Source organism: Nannospalax galili, unplaced genomic scaffold (genome assembly GCF_000622305.1).
Source record: "Nannospalax galili isolate Female #2095 unplaced genomic scaffold, S.galili_v1.0 scaffold413, whole genome shotgun sequence".
In the NCBI taxonomy this organism is placed as follows: domain Eukaryota; kingdom Metazoa; phylum Chordata; class Mammalia; order Rodentia; family Spalacidae; genus Nannospalax; species Nannospalax galili.
Window position 1 is genome coordinate 1,054,178 of NW_008333889.1, and position 11,077 is coordinate 1,065,254.

Consider the following 11,077-nt stretch of genomic DNA (forward strand, 5'->3'; position numbering starts at 1 on the left):
TTAGCATTGCTTTAAGCCTCCAGTTCTCTGCACCATGGTCCAACCTCATATGCCCTTAACTACCTGAACTGGTCAATCTTGATTCCATCTGGAATCAATCAAGAGACTGGCTTCTAGGTCAGTCTGTGAGGGCATTTCCAGGAAAAGATAAACTGAGGTGGGAAAAACCTCTTCCAAACTGGGTTGTACCTTTCAGTGATGGCCCAGATATAAAAAGTGAGTCTGGATAAGATAGAGGCAGGTAATGCCTCCACTACCACTGAATGGTGCTACATGTCCTGAACAGAAAGCAACAGATACATCTTTGAAGATTCTGTAAAATTGTTAGTGCAAGAGAGCTTGAGGAAGAATTTGAAGTGTAATAAAATCATCATTAACTTTATCTTTTCTTAACAAACTCTTGTACTCTTGATCTCAAAGCAAAAAATAAAAATAAAAATTAGAAAAGTTCAACCTAGCAACAAATGGTGAATTGGACAAAAACAATTTTTTGAGGGAAGTTCTCTAATTTAGACATGAAGATCAGGAAAAATAATCTTCCAAGGCACGAAACCTGTGAGAGGAAGATTTCTCGGATTGGAGCAACATTGATACCAAGAAGATGGTCTCGCTCACCTCCTTCCCTCCCTCCCTCCCTCCCTCCCCCTCCCTCCCTTTCTTCCTTCCTTCCTTTCTCCTTCCTGTCTTCTTGCTGCTTGGTCATGTTTATATCAGTGGGGAACACAGCTCAGTATTGCCAGTAGTGCAGCCTAAAGAGGGGGCTCAGAGCCTCGGAGGCCTAGACCCGAATGTACCTGTGATTCTTCTTTTTTGATTTATTTATTTTTAGTTTATATATATGTTTTGCCTACACGTGTGTAAATACACCATGTGTGTGCAATTGTGTAATACCTTCAGAGTCCACAAGAAGGTGTCAGGTCTCCTAGAACTGTAGTTATGAATGGTTGTTAAACACTATGTGAGTGCTGGGAGCTGAACCCAGGTCCTCTGCAAGAGCAGTCAGTGCTCTTAACCTTCGAGCTACCTCTTTGGTCATAACACCTGGGATTCTTGGCTTGTACTTGAAGAATAGAGTTTCAGGATGAGTCAAGGGAAGCAAAGTTAGGGAGCTTTATTATTAGGAGAAAGGACAGACAAACTTAAGAAAAGTCAAGGGACAATATCAGGAGAGGAACTCACCCAAATGCTTCAGCAGCAGATAGATAAATGATTTGGGGGGCTTAGAGCTACATTGTTTAAGGGAGATAATTTGCAACTAAGGTTGGAGAAGGAGAGAGGAATATATTGGTCTATTTCTTTCCTTATTAAAAGTTTTTTTAAATAAATGAAATCATAAGGTGATTTCTGAGGGTACTGAGTGGGCTTGCATATGAGGAAGAAATGTATTTAAGATAAAAATATGACTCAGAATAAAAAAAATCCAACTAATTTTGCTAAGCATAGGTCATATGAAAATGTTAAAAGATGTTTCTTCTGAGCATGGCTCATTAGTCATCTTAATAGTCTTGTTTTAGGAAGGAGTGTTATTTCTCAGCACAGTTTCTGTGTAAAGGAGTCTCCAGTAAACTGTGTAGAAACTTATACCTCATTCAATCAGAGATGCCAGACAGATCCATGTAGGTGACTATGGAGGACTTTTTCAATTTTCCTTGTCCCCTTAACCTTTTCCCATCACTCTATCTTGACTTAGTCCTGCACAGTTATGGGAAATGTGCATCAGGGAAGGATCACCAAAACCCAAGATTTCTGACTTGAACAAAACGTACAGACCCAAGAAGTGCCAAATACCAGGAAGATTACTGGGAAAAGAAATTGGTATAACAGCCACAGAGAACGCTGTATGGATTGCTGGGCACAGATCTGAGGTGCATGTTAGTGAATCTGATCCTAGATAACTTGCCAGACTTTGCCAATTGGACTAAAAATGTTGCAGGCTGGCCACTGGGTGGCACACATGTGACTTTGAAAATAGAATTCACAGGGAGACCACAATACAATCAGGACTTGTCTGAATTGCATCCTGTGTGCCCTTAGATTTCATTTGATAGATGAAAGTGTACACATTTTCCCAGAAATTAAACCAGACCCAGGTTATCATGATTTAGTATTCAAATTTCTATGATATAATAAAAAATTATTTGCCATGCAAAGAACTAAGAAAATCTCAAATGGCAATGTAAAAAACAACAAACAAGACCAACTGATGTTAATGCTGAGAAGACCAGATATTGAAATTATCTGGTAAATTCCTCTTAAAAAAATGAGAAGATAAAAAGTCTGGGGCTGGAGAGATGGCTCAGTTGTTAAGAGCAATGGCTGCTCTTGCAGAGGACCTGGGCTTGAGTCCCAGCACACACATGGGGAATAATAACCATCTGTTAACTCCAGTTCTGGGGTATCTAATGCCTTCTTCTGACGTGTGGGCATTGCATGACATGGGTGCACTTAAATACATGCAGGCAATAAACTCATACACATAAAATAAAAAAGAATAAGAAGATAAAAAGTCCACTAAATAATAGATGCTACAAAGAAGGACCAAACAGGAATATTAGTATGAAAAACATAATCACCTAAAGGAAAATCACTAGATAACAAAATGGAGAAGAAAGAATGAATAAAATACTTTCCAAATAATGACAAAGAAATAACTAACACAAAGCTGCAGGGACACATGGCACAACACTCAAATGTCTTATTTTGTACTATCAGTGTCACAGGAGAGGGAAAATGAGGGAGCGTGGGATGTAAAAAATTTTTTTGAACAAATAATGATTGAAAAACTTCCAAACTTGACAAGATGCATAAACCTCCAGGACAAGATCAATACTGAGTTAACTCAAACAGAAAAAAACTCAAACTCATACCCCAGCGTGTAATTAAGTGGCTACAAACTCAAAATTAAAAAAAAAAAATCTTGAAGTTTCTTAGAGGAAAGTAAAATATTATCAGAGAATAGTGATTCCAGTGACTCAATCAGAAATTATGGAAGGGACAAAGAATTGTGACAGTTTTTTTTTCCTTTTCTCTCTCCCCTTTTCTGCTTTTGCGACAATGTCTCACTATGTAGCTCAGGCTGGCTCTGAACTCAGTGTGCAGCCCAAATGGGCCTTGAGTGCGAACTTGAAATCCTCCCATTTCTGCCACCAGATTTCTGGCATTACAGACTCTGTGTGTGTGTGTGTGTGTGTGTGTGTGTGTGTGTGTGTGTGTGTGTGTGTAGGTGTGTGTAGGTCAGAGGACAACTTTCAGAAGTTGGTTTTCTCCTTCTACTCTTCGGATCAAACACAGATTGTCAGACTTCAAGGTAAGTTTCCTTACCCATTGAGACATCGTGCCAGCCCTTACCTCCTTTTAAGTTCTGTGAAAGATGTTTGATAGTTGAAATTGAAGCATAAGAACAACATAAGCAATCATATTTGTATATATTAACAATAAAGAGTTGAAATCTCACATTTAAATATATCTCTTCAGTAATGCCCCAACTTTTCTCGACTATGAAGCTAACAATTTATAAGATCACTAAAATCTATTAATATGGATGAAGGAAAGTTTTTAAAAAACAAATTCAGACATACCATGTACATAAAGTAGACAATTTAATGAATATGTGAATTCTCCTAAATGTTAATATACAGATTTAATATAATTCCAGTTACAATCACAGCAGAATTTTTTGAGAGATGAACATTTGATGCAAAGTCTAAAGAATTTGAATAGTGAAAACTATTTTGAAAAGGAAGAATATATGTAGAGAACTTTCAATGATTGATTTTAAGATCTTATAAAACTATGCCAATAAAAACTAAAAATAGACCTACACATGAATAGAACCAATCAACACAGAAATTTGTCCACATAAATGTTGTCAATTTATTTTTGTCAAAGATACAACAAAGTATCCTCTTTTCAGCAAATTATACAAGAACAATTGAAATATCTCATCAAAAAATAAAAAAATGAACATTACCATAAATCTCATACCACACATAATAATTGAATGAATGATAAATCTAATATAAGATTTAAAAACTACAAAATCTTCTAGAAGTGCAAGTGGGAAAATAAACCTGGAGTTAACCAAAGAATATTGGGACAAGATATCTAAACAAATATTTGAATTCCTCGGAATAAAAAGTTTTGGTCTATGGAAGATGTCGTTTAGAGAGAATAAAAAGAAAAGTTAAAATCTGAAGATACTTTAATGCATATATACTTTTATTATTTTAAAATTCTCATACATTTCCCACTCAAATCCTGACCCCCTCCCCCATTCATGCCTCCCTGTATCCCCCCAACTGAGCCCTACGCACTCTGCCATACATCCTGTTCATTCAGGTGTTTGTACCCAATATCCTTCAATGCAAATGTGTCCACTGGAGTCTAGTCAGCCCATCCAGTGGTCGTATGTAAGTTATACTCTCCCTCACCCAGCAGCAATCAGTCTCAAATAGTTCTCAATCTAGTGCTGACCTGGCACCAATTTCTCATTTCCCCTTTGGGCCCTTGTTTAATTCAGCTGACATGGGTCCCATGCTCGATGCCACCACTGCCACAGGCTCACATAAGCAAGCCTCCAGTAGCCTGGAAGCCTCCACATCCCTGTGTTCATGAACCAGCCCTGGTTCTTACAACCTTTCTGCCTCCTCTTCTGCAATGGTCCCTGAGCTGTCGGTGAGGTTCCATACAGGAGTCCCATCATATACTCTACTGTCTCTTATTCTCAAAACTTGGCCAGTTGTGCCCTTCTGTGTGCATCACCCTCTGATGTACATGGAAGCCTCAGTGGTGAGAGCCTCTCCAGCATTTGAAATCTTTCATTCTCTAGCTCTTTGCCAATCTGACTGGGTTTAGATAGAATCTTAAAGTGGTTTTTATCTGTGTTTCTCTAATTACCAAGGATGTCAAGCACTTCTGAAGCTGCTTCTTTCCTCATTTGAGAACTCTCTGTTTAGGTCTATCACCCATCTTTTTATTGGGTCATTTATTTTTTCTTTCTTTTTTGAACTCTTTGTATATTCTGGATATTAATCCTCTGTCAGAGGTGTAGCTGGTGAAGATTTTCTCCTGGTCAGTGGGTTTCTACTTACCTTCCTTGGTTGTTTCTTTTGCTGTACAGGACTTTGTAATTTAATGAGATCCCACTTACTGATTGTTAACCTTAGTGCCTGCATTGCTGGTGTATGATTTTAGAAAGTCCTTTCCTACAGCTGTATCTTGGAGGGTGCTGCCTATGTTTTCTTCCAGCAGTTTCCGAATTTAGGGTTTATAGTAAGGTCTTTGATCCATTTGAAGTTGACTTTTGTGCAGAGTGAAAGATAAGGGTCAAGTTTCATTTTTCTGCAGGTGGAAATTCAGTTTTGTGAGCACTATGTGTTGAAGATGCTGTCTTTCCTCCGTCGTGTGTTTTTTGTACCTTTGTTGAATATCAGGTTGCCGAAATTATATGAACTCATGTTTGGGTCTTCTATTGTGCTCCATTGATCTACGTGTCTATTTTTGTGCCAGCACTATGCTATTTTTATGACTATAGTTCTGTAATATAATCTGAGATCTGCTATCGTGATCCCTCCAGCTTTGTTCTTTTTGCCCAAGATTGTTTTGGCTATTCAGGGTTTTTTGTGATTCCATATGAAGTTTAGGATGATTTTGCAAAGCTCTGTGAAGAATGTCATGGGTATTCCGATTGGTATTGCATTGAATCTGTAAATTGCTTTTGGTAAGATGGTCATTTTCACAATATTGATTCTACCAACCCATGAGCATGGTAGGTTTTTCTATCTCCTAGTGTCTTTCTTTCTCTTTTTCTTTAGAGTTTTGAAATTTTCATTGTAGAGATTTTTAATATCTTTAGTTAGGTCTATTCCTAAACATTTTTTTGAGGCTATTGAGAATGGGAGGGCTTCCTCCACTGCTTTTTCTGATTGCTTTTTATTAGTATATAGAAAGGCTACTGATTTTTTGTAAGTTGATTTTGTAGCCTGCCATGTTACTGAAAGTCTTAATAATTCTAACAGTTTTCTAGTGGAATTTTTGGTATAGCTTATGTTTAATATCGTATCATCTTCAAATAGGGATAATTTGGCCTCTTCGTTTCCAATTGGTACTCCTTTAATTTCCTTCTCTTGTCTTATTGCTCTTGCAAGAGTTTCAAGCACTATACTGAAAAGTAGTGGAGATGGTGGACAGCCCTGGCTGGTTCCTGATTTTAATGGAATGCTTCCAGTCTTTCTCCACTTAGGATGATGTTGGCTGTGGATTTGCTGTATATAGCTTTAATTTAGTTGGGGTATGTTCCTTCCAGACCAATTCCTTCTAGGACTTTTAACATTAATGCATGTTGGATTTTGTCAAAAGCCTTTTCTGCATCTATTGGGATGACCATGTGGTTTTTGTCTTTAAGTCTGTTTATATGTTTTATTGAATTCATTGTCTTACGAATGTTGAACCATCCCTGCATCTCTGGAATAAAGCCTCCTACGTCATAGTGGGTGATATTTTTGATGTGTGTCTGTATGTGGTTTGCAAGTATTTTGTTGAATATCTTTTATCTTTGTATTTATTTTTACTAAGGATATGGGTCTATAGCCTATCTATCTGTCTATCTATCTATCTATCTATCTATCTATCTATCTATCCCTGGTTTTGGTATTAGAAGTATTAGATTATTAGATACTGGCCTCATAGAAGTAGTTTTGGGAGTTCTCCCTCTGTTTCTATCTTTTTGAATAATGTAAGCAGCATTGGTTGTAGATTTTCTTTGAATGCCTGATAAAATCTGCTGTGAATCCACCTGGACCTGGGCGTTTTTTTAGTCGGGAGCTTTTTGTATTACTGTTTCAATTTCCTTATTTGTCATGGGTCTGTTTAGGCTGTTGATCTCCTCTTGGTTTAACTTTGGTGGTGACCATGATTTTAGAAATTCATCTGTTTCATTTAGGTTTTCAAATTTAATGGAATATACATTTTTTTAAAGTATCCCCTTACAGTGTTTCGGACATTTTTTGTTTGTTTTTTTGTTGTCTGTTGTGATGTTTCCCCTTTCATCTCTGATTTTGTTGATTTGGGTTTGCTTTTTCTTTCTTTTGGTTAACTGGGCTACAGGTCTGCATATCTTGTTTAACCTTTCAAAGAACCAGCTCTTAGATTCATTGATTTTTTTTTTTGAATTTTTTGTTTTTTTCCTATTTCATAAATTTTTGCTCCGAGTTTTGTTATTTCTTCTTGTCTACTATGTTTGGGGTTGGCTTATTCTTGCCTTTCCAGAGTCTTGAGTTGTACTGTCATTTGCTTTTTATGATTTTTTAATGTAGACATTAAAAGCTATAAACTTCCCTCTTAGGACTGCTTTTAGGTTGTACCAGAGGTTTTTGTTGTGTTGTGTTCTCGTTTTCATTTTGTTCCAGAAATACTTTTATTTCTTTCTTAATTTCTTCTTTGACCCATTCTTGATTTAGGAGTGTGTTGTTTAATCTCCATGAGTTCGTGTATGTACTAAAGCATTTTTTGCTGTTGATTTTAAGCTTTATTGCACTGTATTCTGATAGAAGGCATGGGATTATTTCAATTTTTTTGTATTTCTTGAGATTTGCTTTGTGCCCCAGAATGTGGTCAATTTTAATATAACTTACGTGGGCTGCTGAGTAGAAAGTGTATTCTTTGATGGTTGGGTGGAACATTCTGTATATATCTGTTAGGTCCATTTCATGTAGTACGTCATTTAATTCGGATGTCTCTTGGTTTATTCTTTGCCCAGCTGACCTATCTATTGAAGAAAATGGGGTATTAGAGTTGCATATTATCACTGAGTTGATGTCAATCTCTGTTTTATAGTCCCAGACTACTGATTTTATGAAATTGGGTGCTCCAGAGTTTGTTGTGTAAATGTTCATGACTGTAATATCTTGGTCAATTGTTCCTTTGATTAGAATGAAGTAACCCTCCTTATCTCTTTTGATGAGTTTTAATTTGAAGTCGATTTTGTCAGATATTAAAATTGGACAACCTGCTTGCTTCTTGGGGCTGTTTCCTTGGACTATTTTTTTCCCATCCTTTCACTATAAGATAGTGTCTATCCTTGATGGTGAGATGAGTTTCTTGAAGACAACAAAAAGATGGATTTTCGTTTTTGATCCATTGCACCAGCCTGTGTCTTTTGACAGGGGAGTGGAGGCCATTGATAGCTAATGTTATTACTGAAAGGTGTATATTGTATATTGTTATTTTAATTTCTTTATATTTGTGGTACGATTTTCTGTTTCTGTTGTTGTACCTTTCATTATTTTCTTTCTGTAGCTTCTTGGGCATACTCATTCATTTCTTCGGTCCTTTGTATTGCTTCAAGCATTCTCTGTCATGCTGGTTTGGAAGACATGAATTCTTTCAGCCTACTTGTGTCATGGAAAATTTTCTGTTCCCCTTTGACCTTGATAGACAATTTTGCTGGATAAAGTATTCAGGGTGGGCATCCATGGTTGTTTAGAACTGGGAATAATTTGTTCCAGGCTCTTCCAGCTTTAATAGTTTGCATTGAAAAGTCAGCTGTAATTCTGATGGGTTTTCCTTTGTATGTAACTTGTTTTTCTCTAGCAGTTTTCAGTACCTTCTCTTTGTTCTGTACATTTAATTTGCTGTGATATCTTGCAGGGACTTTCTATTCTGATCATGTCTTAGTGATGTTCTCTGTGCTTCGAGTCTCTATAGGTATATTTTTCCTTAACTTAGGGAAGTTTTCTTCTACAATTCTATTGAAGATTTGTTCAATGCCATTGGTTTAAGTTTCTTCTCCTTCCTGTATGCCTATAATACATAGCTTTGGTTGTTTCATCTTGTCACAGATTTCCTGAATAGTCTATTCCTGTGTTTTGTTGAATTTTGCATAGTCCTTGCTTAAGAAGTCCAGATCTTCAACTTTATCCTCCAGTCAGTCTTGATATATCCTTTTTCCATTTCATTCATTCTGCTTGTGAGACTTTGTCTTGTTGCTTCTAATTGGTTTATTGAGTTTTTCAGTCCTGTGTTTATTTCCATTTGGGTTTTCTTCACTAGTTCTATCTCTTTAGGGAATTTGCTTTTCAAGTTATGAATTGTTTTTGATATTTTATTAAGCCGCATATTTGTATATTCTTGGGCTTCCATCAAAAGATTATGCATTTCTTCTTAAGTTCTTTGAGTTATTTATCTGTGTTTTTCTGAAGTTCTTTGATCATGTTAATGATTGTTCTTTTAAATTCTGTGTCCTGGGGTTCTACAGGGTGGTTCTCAATGCTGTGCATTTCTGTCAGACTCGTGGGTTTTGTTGGGTACTCATTTTCCTGATTTTTCATATGGGCATTTCAAGGTCTTGCTGGGTAGTAGACTGGTCAGAGTCCTGACTTAGCAGATGTGTCTGCCTGATCAGGACGCTGAGAAGTTGGAGGTAAGGGGAATACCTTGGGGGATAGCCATGGAAGAAGGCTGGTCTCAAGTATGCAAAGGCAAGTTGGGGATGGGGTTGGGTAGTAGACTGGTCAGCATCCTGACTTAGCAGATGTGTCTGCCTGATCAGGACACTGAGAAGTTGGTGGTAAGGGGAATACCTTGGGGGACAGCCATGGAAGAAGGCTGGTCTCAAGTATGCAAAGGCAAGTTGGGGATGGGGGCAGGCTATGAGGTCTCTAGGGAAGTAGACTGAAGAATTGGGTTGGTCCGGGTGCAAAGGATCAGGAAGCAGTGGGGTGCCAAGAGAAGATGTGGGCCTGTGCCAAGAGAAGATATGGGCCTGTGCCCAGGCCTAGAAGGAGAACAGGATCTAATGCAAATACCTTTTTTTTTTTTAACTTTTGCAAAAACTTTATTGAGAATTTCATACATGTGTATAAGGTGTTTTGATCTAATCCATGCCCACTCCCTCCCCTCCAACATTACCCCCTCTGAAGAGGTAACCTAGTCCATGCCCACTCCCTCCCCTCCAACATTCCCCCCCTCCGAAGAGGTAACCCTAAAATCTTTTAAGGATTAGATACAAGCTCCCAAATACTTTTGACATTTTTGGCCTTTGGAAAAGAGTATGTTGCTAACAGGCCCAAGGACATTTTGACTTTTAGCCAAGAAACTGGCTACATTTCTTTGGGTTCTTTTTACCCTAACTGGGTAGCCAGTTCCTACCTCCTATTCTTATCACACCATCCTCTGAAGGGGTTACTGAAAACTGAAATTGCCAATAGGGAACAGGGACATTGACTGCTCTGGCTTCTTCCATGCTGAATGGGGACACAGGGTGAGGCAACTGGAGTACCCCTTCAGTGGGTCTATCTAAAAGACTCCAAAATTGCATAACTCTTGTCTCTAAGGGAAGAAGAAAGTCCTTGAATCATGAATAGGAAATGTGAAGGAGAAGTAAAGGCAAGAGTAATTAGCATTACAAGTCCTAGACAGGGAACTAGAAAAAAGTCAAAACAGGGCAATTTTCAAATGTTCATATGAAAGTCCATTGGAGTCTTGACAAGGCTTCCAAAAGCATCCCTCTATTGGGTCCTTCCTCATTTTTCTTTTGTCTTCCAAGGCTGGACTAGTTGGCTGGGAAGAGTGGCTGGATATTCAGGTGAGGGTCCAGTGACCCTGCTTGGCACTCCTTTAATGAATGAGCACAACCATCAGTAAGCCCAATTATGACTATTTTTAGTGATCAGGCTCAGCCGAAGTCATGATGATGGTAGTTATTTCATGCAGAAGGGACTGCTGTATAGCATCTTCGTATTAAAAGGACCTGCCAGGCATGGTGGCTCACGCCTTTAATCCTAGCACTCAGGAGGCAGAGGCAGGCAGATCTCTGGAATTTAAAAGGATTCAGTGCTAGGAGCCACATATGAGGGAAAACATATGTCGTTTGTTTTTCTGAGTCTGTGTTACTTCACTTAGTATAACAGGTTCTAGATCCATCCATTTACCTGGAAATTTCATTATTTCATTTTTCTTTACTGCTGAATAGAACTCCATTGTGTAAATATACCACATTTTTGGTAACCACTCATCAGTTGAGGGGCACTTAGGTTGCTTCCATCTCTTAGCTATTGTGAAAAGAGCAGCAACAAACATG